The following is a 17,901-nucleotide window of genomic DNA, read 5'->3' on the forward strand; positions in this document are numbered from 1 at the left end:
AGGGTACATGTGCTTAACCAGCAGTTTTTTTACATAGGTATACATGTGCTATGTTGATTTGCTGAACCCATCAACTCATCATTTACTTTAGGTATTTCTCCTAATGCTGTCCCTCCTCCAGACCCCCAGACCACCATCTCCCAACAGGCCTCGGTGTGTGATGTTCCCCGCCCCGTGTCCATGTGTTCTCGTTGTTCAACTCCCACCTATGAGTGACAACATGCAGTGTTCGGTTTTCTGTTCTTGTGATAGTTTGCTTAGAATGATGTTTGCCAGCTTCATCCATGTCGCTGCAAAGGACATGAACTCATCCAACATTTTTATTTGAATTTGCAGCTATCACAGAATTTCCTGTCACTGTTATATAGTGCATGATTTCCAACCCAGTATCAACCATGCAAATTGTTACAAAAAAAAGAGTTTGCATTAAAGAGTGTCTGGACTGCCTGCTTATGAAACACTCAAACTCAAGATATGGAAGTATCATGGCCTAGTGTTGGGCCTTCTAAATTTTTCAGAACCAAGTAAATGGCCAAAAATATCTGAGATGAAAGCAGAACTGACTTAACAGTTATGAATCAGAGTCCTGGCTTCTATGATCAGTTGAAGAACTGAAGAAAATCAACGTCACAGGACATCTAACAAACCCAGGAGTCCCAGATGTACCCCAGGCTCCATAACTTCTGCAGACTACTTCATTAAGCCTTATGTCTAAATTCTAAATAATTCTTCTATCTCTTTTACAAAAAAATTTACTATCAATTATATCCCACAGCGAGCCCTGTTGTTACCTATATCTTTGCCTTCTTTAGCTCATAGTGCTGTATTCTGTGTTAACTAAGCACGCAATAACCTGTACTGAATTTCTAATGCTAGTATTGAATTATCCACTGTAATTGAATAAAAATTGATCTAGATAATTGAAGGGGGGATTTTCAAAATAGAAACTGTTTCTGTTTCACTTTGACAACTTTTGCACAAAATTTACCTTCCCAACTGTGTTTTCAGGTTGAGAATTGGTTTGCATGCCTTGATACACACAAATTGATATAAAGAAAAGCAATAAGAAAAATCTCTCTTGGAAAAGATATAAATCTTGCTGATTTAACATTTGTCATTAATATTTCATACATGACACCTACATAAATTCAACTCTATTATTAATAGTTTTGTTGTTTTATAAAAGAAACAAATTTCATTTCAGAGTATCAGCTTAGTAACTGGCCTTTCATTCACTCATCTACTCATATAGGTTAGACGAAATACATAAAAGTACAGACTTAGATGAGTGCATAGAAAAACCATCCAAATATTTTTAATCCCTAATTTAACACTGAATATGTTTTCTTCTAAATTAAGTGCCTTCCTAGGCACAGCAAAACTCATTTCACTTCCTTGAGGAAGAGCAGTAGTGTGATTGGTAACTTGGATAAAACCCAACAAGGAATGTGTGGCTTGCTTCTGAGTGTGAGGTTAAACCCTGATGTAACAACAGGTTAACGGGTAGAAATAAAAAGTGAAGTGATTCAGATGGTATTGGCACCAAAAACGTTTTCCTGTCTGATGAAGCTAGTAATTACAAGAGACATTGCCTGAAGTACTTTATGTCTGGGATACATTCTTCTTACTACAACCAGTACTGTGCAGTTTTATAAAAATTTTCTATTTCTAGGTATTTGAACCCTTTCCCAGGAATGAATGGAAATGTTGCTATAAATTTGTTGTTTTTTTATTGGGGAATAATTAGAATGTTTGGATGACTCTAAACCAAGACAAAAAACTGAGCTAGAAAGTAAAGAAATTTTTAGCAATGATTAGGAAGAAAAATGTTGACAAAATAGACGCCCACATCCATGTATTCAACCTATTATTTATTGAGTACACACTGTGTGTGTCAAGCCTATGCTATATACTGAGCACACAATATGGAATAAGACAAAAATTATTAAGTTGCTTATGAAGCTTATAGAATGTAAGTAAGTCCAACAATCAAAAAGCAAATAAGATGAGGCCAATGGTACAATGTTCCAGGGCAAAAGAGTGTGTAGTAAGCATGGAAGTACACTGCCTAGATACCCTTTCAGCGAGGGTGTTCTCACTAGCTGTGGGGACTGTGGTCAGAAGATAGCTGTCCACGCTTCAGCTGCTAAGGGCTGCTTCAATCAAGGTCATGCCCATCCTGTGGCAGCCTACATCCATTGAGAGGACAAGGTTGGATGATTTTAGCCCAAAGTGGACAGGTCTCATGAACAATAGTCATTTCACAGCACCCTGCTAGGTTGGTGGCAGCTTTCTCATCCCCACATGGTAGTACTTTCTCATTCCCACATGGTAGTTCGATTCCTTCCTTTATGCAACCCTGGTTCCTTTCCTTTCACTGGGATAGATCCATAATCAGTAATTCGCAAGCCAATCTCCATCCCAATATCTGATTCCAGAGAACCTAACCTACAACCAAGTGAAGACCAGAAACATTCAACACAGAAGGAGGTGAGCAATCAGGGAAAGTTTACCAAAAGAAGTAGCATTAAAACTAAGATCTAAATATAGATGGAAGTTAACCAAGTCATTTTGCAAGGTAAAGTAGGACAGAGGAAAAGAAGGTCATGAGTGTTTGTTTCAGGAGCAAAGATCCAAAGTTCTAGTAAAACGAAAAGTACGGAAATTTTTAAAAACATGTTTTGCACTGGAGAAAAAACAGGACATAAGAGAGAGTTAGGAGTCAAACCTAAAAGCACCTCACAAGACTTTTTGAGATCATAATTCATCACAAGAAACCACAGGAGGATTTAAGCAGGGGAGAGATCATTCTGCTTGCAGTAGAGACACACTGGGGGGACAATGTTATAAGCAGGGCTCCCACATATACAATTAATGTCATCTGGATAAAAGATTATAATGAAATAAACTAGAGTCAGGCCAGACGGATAGAAATGAATGAACACAAGCAATATTGGGGTGATAGAATCAATAAGACCCTTTGACTTGTTAGATATGAGATAGTAAGAGGGAAAGAGAAATTAAGAATGCTAATTTGTTTTCCCTTTGAAAGAAATGGATAGATATTGACACCATTCACTAAGAAACACAAGAAAAGGAGAAAGTTTAGTGGAAATGATTTCAGCTTTGAACATGATGAGATTGATACAGAAATCTGCTGTTCAAAAGGGAACCATCAACCCTATCAGCATATTAGCATACCATTATTCAGTCATTATCATATCAGCATATCACCAAATAAGTGCTCACTACAGCTGTGGGGCTGAAGAACCTCCAGGGAGGAACATTCTAGTGAGAAAAGAGGAAGGGCTTGGGCAAAATGATAAGTAATATCAACAACAAAGAAATACAGCCTGCTTCGGAGAGAGGCCAAGTAAGAAAAGTAATGACATTATCAGCAGAATTTAGTAGCACCATATTAACATGGAATGGGTAAGGGCAGAAGGCAGATTACGAGGAGTTCAGGAGTGAGTCAGGCCTTGCAGGCGCCCAGTGTAGAAACTTCTCAGAAAGCATAATGCAAAAAAAGAAAGCAAAGGGGAGAAGACAACAGAGAATCAGAGGGAACTGTGAGAACTATTGATATTGTCCATGATAATGATACCTTATTGTTGCTGGGTTTGGTTCTGTTGCTAATTTTATCTTAATGGGAGGCATAAGTTTAAGTTTAACCACTTGTAAGAAGAAATCAGTAATACAGGAGACTGGAAATAAAAGGGGAGTAATCAAATTTCCTGAGCAGGCAGGCAGAACACGAGATCCAGAGGGCAGGTCAAGGAATTATCTCTGAAGTAGAAAAAAGCATGTCTTGTAAATTGTAATGTGAGAGAAAAAGAAAAGAATGAATTGTGGGAGCTCTTATATCTAGGTGGAAAATTACAGAATTTACTCCTTTTTGGACTCTATAATCTGCATAAAATAAGAAAGTCAGTCAGTCAGCTGCTGAGAGTGAGCCTAATAGGCAAGGAAATCTGACAGCAGAGAAGATGATGTTGAAAGGAGTTTTGGAGATTACTGAAAAGAGCTGATGATAAAGGAAACATAGTGGGGTTGCTGTGCAATCGGTAACAGACTTCCTGCCTCCACTGACTATTTGCTTTCTTCCACTCGATTGTAATAAATAGCAGGGAGGTTTTATCGGCCACAGCAAGAATCGTCAGCTTCTTCATATGGGCATTTGTTCTCCTCCAACTCTGTGGTTGTTGTATAAATAAACCCGGAACAATAACCCTGGGGAAAATCTACTTCATTCATTCCAAAAGAAAAGTTTAATTCAAGAAACTGGTTTAAAATGATGCTAAAGAACAGGAGTCATACAATCATAGATGTAGGATTGCAACCAGGCTGGTCACTCCACCCAGTTAGCAACAACAGAAGTGTTGCTACCCCAGAGACAGTCATCAGTATAAAGCCCCTCTTGAAGTGAACCCAAGAGAGTGAATTTCTGAAGTACCAAAATATCCTATTAGAGGAGATTTCAAATAGAAGATATTCCATGGTAAGAAATCTCAGGAGAGCTCCTTTATGAAGTTTCAAGCTGTATTTAGGAAGACATCACCAGTTCTAGCAGACACTATAATTTGAAAAGTTTTTTCTTTTTTAATTAAATTTAAGTTTGGGGTACATGTGCAGGATGTGCAGGTTTGTTACATAGGTAAACATGTGCCATGGTGGTTGGCTGCACCTATCGACACATCTCCTAGGTATTAAGCCCTGCATGCATTAGCTGTTTATCATGATGGTCTTCCTCCCCTACCCCGCCCTCCCCTGACAGTCCCCAGTGTGTGCTTTTCCCCTCCCTGTGTACATGTGTTCTCATTGTTCAGCTCCCACTTGTAAGTGAGAACATGCACTGTTTGGTTTTCTGTTCCTGTGTTAGTTTGCTGAGGATAACGGCTTCCGGCTCCATACATGTGAAACCTCTTAATCACAGCTTTCACTGAATTGATGCTAGGTACAAGTAGAATTATTATATAAATAAATGAACTGTAAAATTTTGTACCTATATTTTACAAATTACCATTACAGAGAAAATCAAAATTTGTATAATAAACATGTAAGAAGATTGTTATTCATACTCTAAAATGATTTTTACAGATTTCTTACAGGAAGTAAACATATGCTTTTAAGTAACAATGTGGATATACTTGGTCAAATAAAATCTCTTGAGGGAGTTTTGATCCTCAATCATTCATCTTCTACCTTACTCACTCCTGTTTCCATCTGGCTCTGGCTCTTTCTACATAAAAAGATTTCCATTATCACCCATATTAAAAGAAAACAAACAATTTTATTTCTATATAAATTATTAGGTTTCTATATTGCCTTTTATTTAGGTATAAGTTACTTTAAAATATTTATTTTGTCAGCTGGGCACGGTGGCTCAAGCCTGTAATCCCAGCACTTTGGGAGGCCGAGACGGGCGGATCACAAGGTCAGGAGATCGAGACCATCCTGGTGAAAACGGTGAAACCCCGTCTCTACTAAAAAATATAAAAAACTAGCCAGGCGTGGTGGCGGGCGCCTGTAGTCCCAGCTACTCGGGAGGCTGAGGCAGGAGAATGGCGTAAACCCGGGAGGCGGAGCTTACAGTGAGCTGAGATCCGGCCACTGCACTCCAGCCTGGGTGACAGAGTGAGTCTCCATATCAAAAAAAAAAAAAATTTATTTTGTCAGCCACCAATTTCCTATTGCCCACTGAATTTTCTCTATATATACCATTATTAGCCTCCAAACTGTCAAATTTAATAGACAATTTTTCCATCCTTGCCTGAATGTGATAGTTTGTTGCCTATCCAACAGCCTTTCCCTCTCATCCCCAAGACAGTTTCAGGAATCAGGGGGCCATATGCTTCATAACAGCCTCAGCCTGTCTAGGAAATTCAATTCCCCTTGGAAGTGAATACTTTAGGCATGGGCCCACAATGCAACTCTTACCAAAGGGGTGTGTGTTCATTTTCTGTAGTTACTGAAACACAGGGGTCCCCAACCCCCAGGCCACAGATCGGTATTGAGCATTACCACCTGTACCACCAGTGCCACAGGTACCAAGCATTACCATCTGAGCTCCGCCTCCTGTCAGATCAGTGGCGGCCTTAGATTCTCATTGGAGCACAAACCCCATTGTGAACTGTGCCTGAGAGGAATCTAGGTTATGCACTCCTTCTGAAAATCTGATGCATGATGATCTGTCACTGTCTCCCAGCACCCCCAGATGGGACTGTCTAGTTGCAAGAAAAATGAGCTAAGGGCTCCCACCGATTCTACATTGCAGTGAGTTGTATAATCATTTCATTATATATTACAATGTAATAATGACAGAAATAAAGTGCACAATAAATGTAATGCACTGGAATCATCCCAAAACCATCCCCCTCTTTCCTCTGCCCTGGTCCATGGAAAAACTGTCTTCCACGAAACCCATCCCTGGTGTCAAAAAGGTTGGGGACTGATGCTGTAACACATTATCACAAACTACCTTAAAACTACACATCATCTTACAGTTTGGGAGGTCAGAAGTCCAAAATGGGTCTCACGGGGCTAAAATGTAGATGCCAGCAAGGCTCCATTCCTGCTGGAGATTCTGGGAGAGAATCCATTTGCTTGCTATGTTTAACCTTCTAGAGGCTGCCTGCATTCCTGGTCTCATGCCTGCCCCATCCTTCTATCTTCACAACAAGCAATATAGGACGACATCATTTTCACACTGCAATCTCTCTGGTTCTCCCTTTTCTACCTCCCTCTTAAGGTCATTTGTGATACACTTGGTCCACCTGGATAATCCAAGATAAACTCTGAATCTAAGGTCAGTTGATTAGCAATCTTAATTTTAGCTGCAACCTTAATTCAGCTTTGCACACAACATAATTCATTCACAGGTTCCAAGAATTAGGATGTGGATATGTCAGTGGGCGGGGGGATTACTCTGCCTACTACAGTGTAAGAGAAAGTCTACTGGGCAGGGAAAGAAATCATCCTCCTTCTGTCTCTGGAAGTCAAGGTTTGCATGTGCTATGTGGAATTATGGCCATAGTTGTAGGATTACAAGATGAGCCAGCTAAGTGGGAAGACTTTCATTGTAGGAACAACTATGATTTTTATCATGGTTTTGTATAGTCCCACTAAGTAAACTAACCCCAGAGCAATTTTAATTCTACTTCTTGTCACATGAGATAAAATTCGATTTTTCTGTGTTTATTTGAACTGTGTTTTCTCTTTCCCACAGCAAAAAATTCTGATACTTTACCTTACTATCCTTTTTCTGAGCATTTGAATTTCCCTTAACCATTTTGAAAAATTCATCATGCTTTTGCAGTATTACTGTAGCCTGGTTTTCTCCTGCCTCTCAAGCCATTCCTGCCCAGTTTCATTCAAAGGATTTTCTCTGCTTACACTCTCACTGGTGCTTTTCACACCTGGCCCTGTCTTCAGCTTTTCCCATCTCTCTATTCTTCCTGAGTAAATTCATTTTCTTCCAAGGCTTTAACTGTCCTTTACATGCTGATTCATATTTTTTTTTACCTCTATTTAGAAACTCCTGTTGATGCTAAATCTATGCTTCTTCTATGGTTTGACTGTCTCCTTCACCATAGGTTGAAACTTAATCCCCAGTGTGGCATTATTGAGAGGTAGGGGCCTTTAAAATGTGGTTGGATCATGAGGGTTCTGCTCTCATGAATGCATTAATCCATTCATTTATTAATGTATTAATGAGCTAATGGATTAATGGGTTATCAAAGAGGGGAACTGGTAGGTTTATAAGAAGAGGAAGAGAGACCTGAGCTACCATGCTCAGTCCTCTCTCCATATGATGCCCTTTACTGACTCAGGACCCTATGGACTCCTCACCAGCAAGAAAGCTCTAATCAGATGCAGCTCCTTGATCTGGGACTTCCCAGCCTTCGTAACTGTAAGAAATAAATTTTCTTTCCTTGTAAGTTACCCAGTTGCAGGTATTCTGTTAACTAGGACCAAATGCTTCCAAGTAATTATTGCAGATTTCTTATTGAATATCCCCTGTCTCTCCACTCCTCAACTTACTTTGTTGCTGAACTTTCTAATAGATCTTCCACATCAGTGAAAGACTCCAAAACTTACTTCGGTCAGCCAAGTCAAACACATGAATAAGCTTCCACTTCCCCTTCTCACTCAGACACTCTCCCTATTAAATTAGCCACTAAATTTAAGGCCTCGCCCTTCTTAAAATCCCTTTATCTTCCCACTTTCTCATGTCTATAAGTCATGACTTTGCTTCCTCATTTCTCACCCTACAAAAGCCATCTCAGCTTCTTTCCCTACATTCAAATTCTGCAGCCCTTTAACCACAATCCAGTATCTCCATGCTCATCCAATGAACCCTCTATAATTAAAATAAGATCATCTCTCTCCCTTGCTTAAATCTTTCTGTGGATATTGATAACTTTTAGGCTAATAACATTCAACAAAGGATACAACTGTGATGTAGTACACATTTGTTATGTTACCTTATCTCATGTATCTTTTCAACTATCCTGTGAGTTAAGCAATATTATTGTATCTATTTAACAGATTTAAAACTGCAATTTAGAGAGTGGATACAGCTTCCAAACATCACACAGCTGGTGAGGTTTGAGTTGGGTTTTAAACCCAATCATTCTCACTCCAAAATCCATGCCTTCAATCAGTCACATTTCTTAGATTAGTTCAAAGTGTCCAGCCAATGCCTAACTATCCAAAAGGATCCCTCACCAATTGTCTCCAACCCCCAACTGCTCCATCTCTCTGGCCATACAAGCCACTCATGACTTCTCTAAAATGCCATGTGTCCTTGCTTCTGTCTACCACATACTGCTTCTATCTACCAAGAATGTCCTTTGCACTTTTTGTTGTCATTTTCTAATTGGTAGAGCAAGCTTGGCCAGTCAAATTCTCCTCCTTGCAGTCTTCCACTGTTTCCCAACAGCTGATTTACAAATTTCTCTCTTCTGTGTTACTGTGGCATTTATATCCACTTAAAATAATAACAGCTACCACTTCTTACCTGCTTTTCCATGTAAGACATATGTCAAAGGCTTTACATACATACATTTTTTAATTCCATAGAAAACCATTAAGATAGCTTAGTTTACAGATGGAAAATAATTGGAGAGTTTATGATGATACAGGCATTTTGTTCTATAGTCTCTGTTCTACTTTCTTTTTCCTTTAGGGTATCTTGAGAGCAGGGACCATGGCCTACATGATTTGAATACCTGGGACCTACACATAAGCAAGGTTGTTTCCTAAAGATAAGGTAACGGACCAACCATTAAACTAAGAGATCTGTGACAGTACAGACCTATATAAATATATTAAATGTCTTGATATTTTACTGTTTGGAAAACACAGAGCGTATTCGTTTGATATAAGTTCTTATTCATTTCTGTTTCCTCACCACTTTCCTGTGAGCTACTTAGTGGCATAAACCATTCCATATTCACCCTGGATTCCACGTACCTAGCACAGGTACTCAACAAATGAACTAGAAAGTTAAATTAAACACCAGATATTAATGTTAGCTTTGCCTCTCCATCTCATTATGTGCCGCATACATATTCAAGAGAGGAAGAAATCTTTATTAAATCTCTAATACCACATCCAGCTCAGTAGGAACTGGAATTACTACTGAAGTTTATTGTACTTCATCATCATCTACCACAATTAATCTGGTTTTTTAGAAGCTATACAGGTGAATTGAATAAGGGTGTAACATAAACATTCTTTAAAATAAAACAAAAATATTAGCACCTTGGCCACAGTTTCAAAACTCAAGATACGAATTCCACTTTACATTTTTCTCATAATGCTATTTTTGTTTCGCAGCACTTAGCTAATCTTTTTCTTATACCAGCATGATATTATTATACTGTTTGTGAATCTGTATCATACTTTGCCAAATAAATTACAAATCTATTTTATTATGAATAATGCACATATGTAAATGCTTTGAAACTTATCTCTGAGGTATTCTAAATGTATACTTTAAAAAATCGATGGTCTCTTTAAGCAGAATCTCTAAAAGGCATCCAAGCTAGACATAGTCTGAGTATTTCAAAGATAGAGGATGTTACTTAAGTGTTTAGGTATTGAGTACCAGGCAACGGTGAAGAATCCCTGGGGTGGCAGAATCAGGAAGCAGAACTACAGCACTGAAAAGAACAAAACACTCCACGGAGAGAGGCACAGGTTACTGATATACAGTTACTGATTTACAGTTAGCCACAATTTCAATTCACTCCAAATGAGACAATATGGGTAACAAAGATGGAGAAGGACTTTGTTCCCGGTGAGAATTAACACTGGTGAGAACACCTGAGAGATTATGTCATTAGAACAGAAGTCTCTCATTTAGAAAGCTTAGAAGCTTTTACACCGAGGAAGTTTCATCAGTGCCAGCCCTGAAGGGAAGAGGCTGCACAGGAGCCTATTCAGTGAGAATTCAGGAAAGAATAAAGGCTACAACCTCTAAGGTCTGCAAGTCAGTCTGAAAAATATCAATTACAATTGACACAGCAACAGTGGAGGAAAGAAGCTAGATTGGCTTATGATGGCTATTTCCCTAGTCCTTACTTCTGGGGAAAGAGTCCTTTCTTTTCCTTCTTGTCTCTGCTCTTTTTTTCATGATTTATTCTTCTCTGCCTATCTCACATTTTGCCTTCTCTCCCTTTTTTATAACTCACCATCTTTTTCCATTCTTCATCCTCTTATCTAAATTTCATAAGAAACAACTTCAAAGACTTTAAATAAATTTAAAAATTGGTAAGTTATAAATAAAATACATTTATAATAAAATATTTATAAATTACCAAAGTTGCATTTATTTATTTATTTATTTACTCTGAATCCAAAAAGCAGGTGAAATTAATATATATTTTTCTGCCACTCTAAAAATACCTATAGCAAGTTAAAAGTAAAAAGAAAAAATAGTCTGTAGTCCCAGCTACTGGGGAGGCCGAGGCAGGAGGAGAATGGCATGAAGCCAGGAGGCGGAGCTTGCAGTCAGCTGAGATTGCGGCACTGCACTCCACCCTGGGCGACAGAGTGAGACTCTGTCTCAAAAAAGAAAAGAAAAGAAAAGAAAAAAGATTGCCTATTTCAATTTAGACATGAAAGCTCATTCTTCAACAGATTTGTCTTAGAAAATTGATTTTTCTTTTTGCAGACCTTCAAAGAAAATTGTCTTGAACTACCCAGTGTTTTAGCATATGATATACTACAAATATTATCATTAATCAACACTAATTTCTTGATTTCTTTGCTTTGTGTTTTCAACTGATTGGCCCTGTTTCTAGTTTGGATTTTCTTCTTCAATGCAGCAAGCTAAATCTTAAGTTATCAGTAAATATTACTTAAAATATGCTAAATTGAGCTTTGAGAGAGGTAGTTAACAATTTATACATAGTTATTGATTAGATTTGAAGAATTACCAAAAAAAAAATACAACATATATCTAATAGTTGGTTTACAATTTTGCATGCAATGGGTAAGGTTTAAAACCTAATTATCATTCTCTAATGGCTATTATTATAAAGACCAAAATAAAAGCATTGATGAGGATGTGGAGAAAAGGGAACCCTTGTATACTGTTGGTGTGAATGTAAATTAGTACAGCCATCAGGAAAAACAGTATGAATACTTTTCAAAAAAATAAAAATATAACTACCATAGGATCCAACAATCCCACTATTACTGGATACACAGCCAAAAAAAATAAAATAAAATTTGTATGTCGAAAAGATAGCTGCACTCCACCTGTTCATGGCAGTATTATTCATGATACTCAAAATATGGAATAAACTAAGCGTCCATCAATAGATGAATGGACAAGAAAAATTTGGTGTATATATATACACAATGGCATACTATTTATCCTTTAAAAAACAAGGAAATTCTGTCATCTGTGACAACATGAATGCCCCTGGAGGACATTATGTTAAATAAAAGAAGCCAGACACAGAAAGACAAAAATCACATCTTCTCGCTTATGTGTAGAATCTAAAAAAGTTGAGCTTATAGAAACAGAGTAGAAGGTTGGTTACCAGGGGCAGCGGGATTGGGAGATGATGGTCAAGTATACAAAATTTCAGTTAGGAGGAATAAGTTCAAGAGATCTACTGTACAACGTGGTGACTTATAGTTAACAGCAATGTATTATATACTTGAAAGTTGCTGAGAGTAGATTTTAAATTTCTCACCACAAATATGTGAGTTAAAATAGAACTCATTGTTATTCTTTTTATATTTGTGTTTCATTAATGAACTTGGCTATTTATAATATTAATCAATTTAATAGAAATGTGCAGGAGTTACTTGGTTATTTAAAAACAAATGAAAAATAGAGAAGGCAGAAACCACTGCTGATTAGGAGATAGGTAGCAACCACGATTAGGTTAGGAGATAGTATGATAAAAAAAAAAAGAGCATGGTTATAACGTTATATGATGTAATGATTCACTTTAGCCAAAAATAGTCACCTACTAAGCATTAGTATCTAAATATCAATTATTAAATATATTTCCTATTAAATATGTACTGTGAGGGAAAAAACAGATCTTATTTGAAGCAATCTATACATCATAGATTATTATGTTATCCAATAACATAATGAAATTATTGGATACATGTATTACAATACTGATTTTGTTTTATTACATACTGGTAGAATTTCAATTATTCACAATACCTCTTGAAATTCTTTAATTAGCAGCCCAGGCAGCTGATAATAAATGGCATCTAACCAGCAGCATCCCAGCGCAGCAGGCCCCCCCAATTTAAAAATCTAAGATCCATGAAAACTCAAAACAAGACAAAACTCACAACCAGCAGCAACCAAGACAGATAGCAAACCTTGTACCATAAACAGATTGAAAAAAGCCTACCTAGGCTTCAAATTGTGAAAATGAGATCACTCAAAATAATGGTAAGACATGATTCCTCAACCAAAGCCTGGCCCCTGGCTAAAATTTTCTGTTCTATACCAACTAGAAAATTGACAATCATTTCCTCTACTCCCAGGTATTGATGAAATAATTCCATTACTCATAAGGAAGAGGATGTAATCAACAGATAATATTGATCAAGTTATTACTGTTTCAGATACTGTTCTAAGTACTTCGTATGAATTAATTCATTTACTCCTCACAGGAGTAGCCGTTTGTTGTAGGTTCTATTACACTATACAAAGTCAACAGAAATTAGACAATATATAACCACCTCTAAAAAGTAAACTAATTCTTATATTTTTACATCTATGTTAAAACAGCTCTCAGAAAACAGGAGTGCGGGAAACAGAAAACAAACATTTCATTTTTACCAGTAAATTTAAAATGCTAGATAAAAATAAACACTGAAAGAATCTTCAACGCTGAGAGCCGTAATTTTACCTGGACTTCAATCGTTTAAAGTATCTAAGAATCATAGGGTAGTAGGAGGAAATAACTACATTACTTATAAGGAAGAGGAGGTAATTAATAGCTAATATTGATTAAATGATCACTGTTTCAGATACTGTTCTAAATACTTCGAATTAATTCATTTACTCTTCACAGTAGTCACCATTTGATGTAGATGGTATTATAAGACACAAACTCAATGAGAGACCTAGGATTCAAATCCCTGGGGCCTGACTCCAAAACCCTGCTTTTAACAATTACATTAGATATATTAAGTGCTAGAAGAGTATTTTAGTGCAGCCGATGCATTTGGTAGGAATTAGAAAGGGATTCATGCATATCAACCTGTGCTCCAGCTTTATATCTAAGATCCAGCGTCAACCACGATACAAATTAACAGAGAATAATCAGGAACAGTCACCCAGCTTTTCTTCTCAGTTATGTAATCTAGAACAAAGGAAAACAGCTTCTGAGAGAATTCAAGAATAAGTATATGTTAAGAATGATCTACTAAGGCATATAGAAGAAAATATTCAGGACATCATCTAATATTCTCAATAGTGCTGGGAAGAAAAGACCCAACACAACTGAAGCAGAATGCCATAACTAGATACCAAGCTAAAGTGAAAAAGCATAGGAAGAGATACAAAAACTTAACAAAGTAAATAAATACCACAATTAAAAGGAGGCAATAAAGGCAATCATTAAGGTTTTGAAAGTAAAATCAGTGATGTGGTAAACATCAGCTTAAGTTGTCAGAATTCAAATGATGACATAAATGAAAATGCAGAAAGAACGGGTGATCGATATGAAGGTCATAGGATAGTAATTGATGCAGTTTAAGGGGTGAGTAAATAAGTAGAATATATAAACAAAGCAGTACTAAAGATTGTAATAGGAAAAAAACGACTTGAGGTAAAGAAGAAACTGCTGACTGAAAAAGGTTACCACCTTCTGAAAAAAATCAATTAAAATAGTCACGTTAAAAACATCCAACAAATATTTTTTGAGTTAATAAAGAAAAATTATCAAATTTTCTATTCCTAAATACCTAAAAAATTACACACACACACACACATCGAAAAGGGGAAAAATCAACAATGTATTCACAGGGTTTAGTCAGGAATTTAGAGCCACTGCACATGTTATGTGAATACAGTGATTATGGGAGGAATACACATTACAAATATATGGGGGAACTAGAAGATTAAAAAAAATAATAATAACTCACCAGCTGGCCAAATTGGCAATAGAAAAGTCAGAGCTTGCTGGGGAAACCGGGGAGCCAACACGGTAGAATGACGTGGAAAGGTCTATGAAATGGTCAGCTCCATGCCTCTGCACGACTACCACCTCTGTGGGTCAAGTCAGGTGCCTGCTGGAAAGACTGCACCACTGGTCCGCAAGGCCAGCCTCTGGGTATGCAGGCCGCACATTAGTAGAGGCGAGGAATGGCTTCCGCTTCAGATATCCCTTCTACATCTCACCCAAATTCCTCTCTTGGCCAACTCTGAGTCAAAACACCGAAGGTAATTCTTGGCACTGTGGTTCCCAGACTCAGTCAAGTTGACAAAACCATCATCAACAATGAGTAGGCGATAACCAGTATGGTAAACTGTACCTCCTGGAAACCAGAGAATAGAGAAGAGTCTATAGCAGAACTGAGAGGCAGGGTGGAGCTTTCAGCTCTTCACCCGGGCTCCAGACTTCACATCTTCTAAGGACGTGACAATCCTGAAAACATCCAATCCTACCCCCAAAGGTGGAGGGAGGCAAATTGAGTACTTTGTTCATCTTTTATTCCTTCAGCCCAAGCAAGAATATAAACAGTGATGTGGGAAGGAGGTGAGGATGTTGGAACATGAACAGTGGAGAGGCTTTTTCTGAAGGAAGCAGCAGCTTCAGCAATATATGCCATATAAGGGGCATGTCTATCGCTGAAATGCAACACACTTCTTCCTAAGAAGTATGAATTCTGGTACCCAAAATGTTAAAAAAAAAAAAAAAAAATCAGAAGAGACTATGGCTCCTAGGTGGCCTAACATAGGTGGAAATCTTTGCTTCTAAACTCTCTGACTCTCCACACCATTCCTTCAGGCCACGAAAATATGTAATATCGCAGCCCTCAAGTAACAGCTGAGAGGAGAAAAAGAAATCACTTTAGATACAGTTGGAAAAGAACGATTAATTCACTTACTCTAGCAAAAGAATGTCTGTGCAGAGCTCCCAAAACATGAACAAAATGAAATCAAGTGACATGGCACGTATGGAAACACACCAAAATAATAAAAATCCAGAAGGGTTTTAAAAAGCCAACTAGAGGCCGGGCACAGTGGCTCAAGCCTGTAATCCCAGCACTTTGGGAGGCCGAGACGGGCAGATCACGAGGTCAGGAGATCGAGACCATCCTGGCTAACACGGTGAAATCCCGTCTCTACCAAAAAAAAACACACACACACACAAAAAAAAAAAAAAAAAACTAGCCGGGCGAGGTGGCGGGCACCTGTAGTCCCAGCTACTCGGGAGGCTGAGGCGGGAGAATGGCGGGAACCCGGGAGGCGGAGCTTGCCGTGAGCTGAGATCCGGCCACTGCACTCCAGCCTGGGCGACAGAGCGTGACTCCGTCTCAAAAAAAAAAAAAAAAAAACAAAGCCAACTAGAAGGAAATTAAAATACATACAAGACTGATTTTAAAAAGCAAAAACATTTGGAGACATGATTTTCTTAAGACAGACAATTCAACAAATAAAAAAGAATAATTTGAGGACATAAAATTTCCCTGAAATAAAGAAAAATCTGTATTTGCAGAAAAGAGGAAATAAAGTTTTAATTTAAAATTAAAACAGAATAAAAATTTAACACAAATTCTCAATAAAAATATGTATTCTAGTCACTCTGTCAAACTTTAAAGATAAACAAAATATGTCTTCTAGACACAAATATCAAATTCATAACAGGAAAGTATCTCCCTTCTTGGAGAGATCATTTCTCCAAACATTAACTGTCAGAGGCAATTGAACAAAGTCTACAACTTTTGAGTAGGGATGGGGAGGCCCAGAAAGAATGACCCGACAGTGTACAGCCAGTCAACATATTATTTAAGAAATGTGACAACTTGAAAAAGCGAAGAATAAATGGTATCTCTGATCCTCTTTGAGGAGGGAGGTGAAGGTAGGATAAACTAGTGCCAATCACCAAAGACTTTGGTATTGGAGAAGCTGTGGCAAAAGAACCGATAGTGAGTACTGAGTCTGTTTAAAAAGCACACGCTAAACAACATGGGAATTGTGGTTAAGTAAGAGTAAAGCTCATATATCGATACGATGCAAAATACTGATAGAAATATTGCAAAGTGAGGAAAAAATGAAATAGAAAAGTGGGTAAATATCAATGCCCTACTTTATACAGCAAGAAAAATTAAAACTGTCTAAAAATGAGACATGTGAAAAATATTGTTTCTACCTCTTAAGTTTCTCATATTTTTTCTTAGTTTTAGAAGGATCTTTTAAGAAATAATATGTCTTCTGATTAAGAAATACTTATTAAATTACATTATTCCTTCAGTTTTACTTCTTTTTGTGTGAAATGTAGGTAAAAATAAACACTGCCTTTTATTTAGGAATTGTGTTTTCTGTATAAAACCATATTTATAAAAGCATTTGTATCTACCCATCTATCCCTATGTTTATTTCTCTGCAGAAATGTCCAAAGAAAGGTGGATTGGTTAATTTATTGACAGACAGATACACAGATGATGTAAACAAGAGCAATGTTTCTTTCTGGGTAATAAACTTTAAGGGAATATGTTTTAAGCTTTTTTATTTGTGTATTCCTATACATACAGTCATGCATTCTGTAATGTGTGACAGCCAAATAAAAGGTTCCGAAATTCAAGGAATGAGTTGAGATCTAGAACTCCTCATTAAATAATCGTTGGAGTTTTACTAATTGGCTAAGAATGAAGCAAACAAAATGGAGTGTGTCTAAGCAATTGTTGCCAAATGGTTCACAAAATTGAATGGAAATGTCAAACCTCAAAAAAGATCTGAAAGGAGAATATGATTGCAATGTGACTGTCCTTATTTTTATAGGATATAAAGCAGACATAAACCTGCAATCATGCATTTATAAACATCAAGAATTTGGTGGCATAGATATGAGAGAAAGTAGAAATGAAGAAAAATGCAAATAAGATACTTAACCATAAACATATATACCTGTAGATATAAGGAAAATAACTGAGGGATTCATCTTAATCTTATAATTAGAGAAAATAAAGTTTTGAAAAACTTGAAAATTTTGATTTATCACTAATAGAATTTACTGATATAAAAGTGCAAATTGGGAGTCTGGATTATCCAAGCAATAAAATCATACCAAAGGCTTTTTTTTTTTCCTCTAAGTGATTCCTCATTTTTTAATCATGCCATTATTATTAAATAGAGCTGTGCTGTCATGAGTGACACATGGGGGTGTTATGATCTGACAGACT

At 37.2% G+C, this 17,901-nt stretch overlaps 1 long non-coding RNA gene across 1 annotated transcript; it reads right to left on the reverse strand.

Annotated features, from left to right (window-relative positions):
• Positions 1–4,595: 4,595 nt before the first annotated feature.
• On the reverse strand, positions 4,596–5,619 carry LOC139360045 (uncharacterized). Its single transcript, XR_011616987.1, has 3 exons — positions 5,390–5,619; positions 5,148–5,239; positions 4,596–4,950 (listed from the first exon to the last, which is right to left on the reverse strand). It is a non-coding gene; the product is annotated as an uncharacterized lncRNA (long non-coding RNA).
• Between the last annotated feature and the right edge of the window lie 12,282 nt (positions 5,620–17,901).

The sequence above is a fragment of the Macaca nemestrina genome, chromosome 19 (genome assembly GCF_043159975.1).
Source record: "Macaca nemestrina isolate mMacNem1 chromosome 19, mMacNem.hap1, whole genome shotgun sequence".
In the NCBI taxonomy this organism is placed as follows: Eukaryota; Metazoa; Chordata; class Mammalia; order Primates; family Cercopithecidae; genus Macaca; species Macaca nemestrina.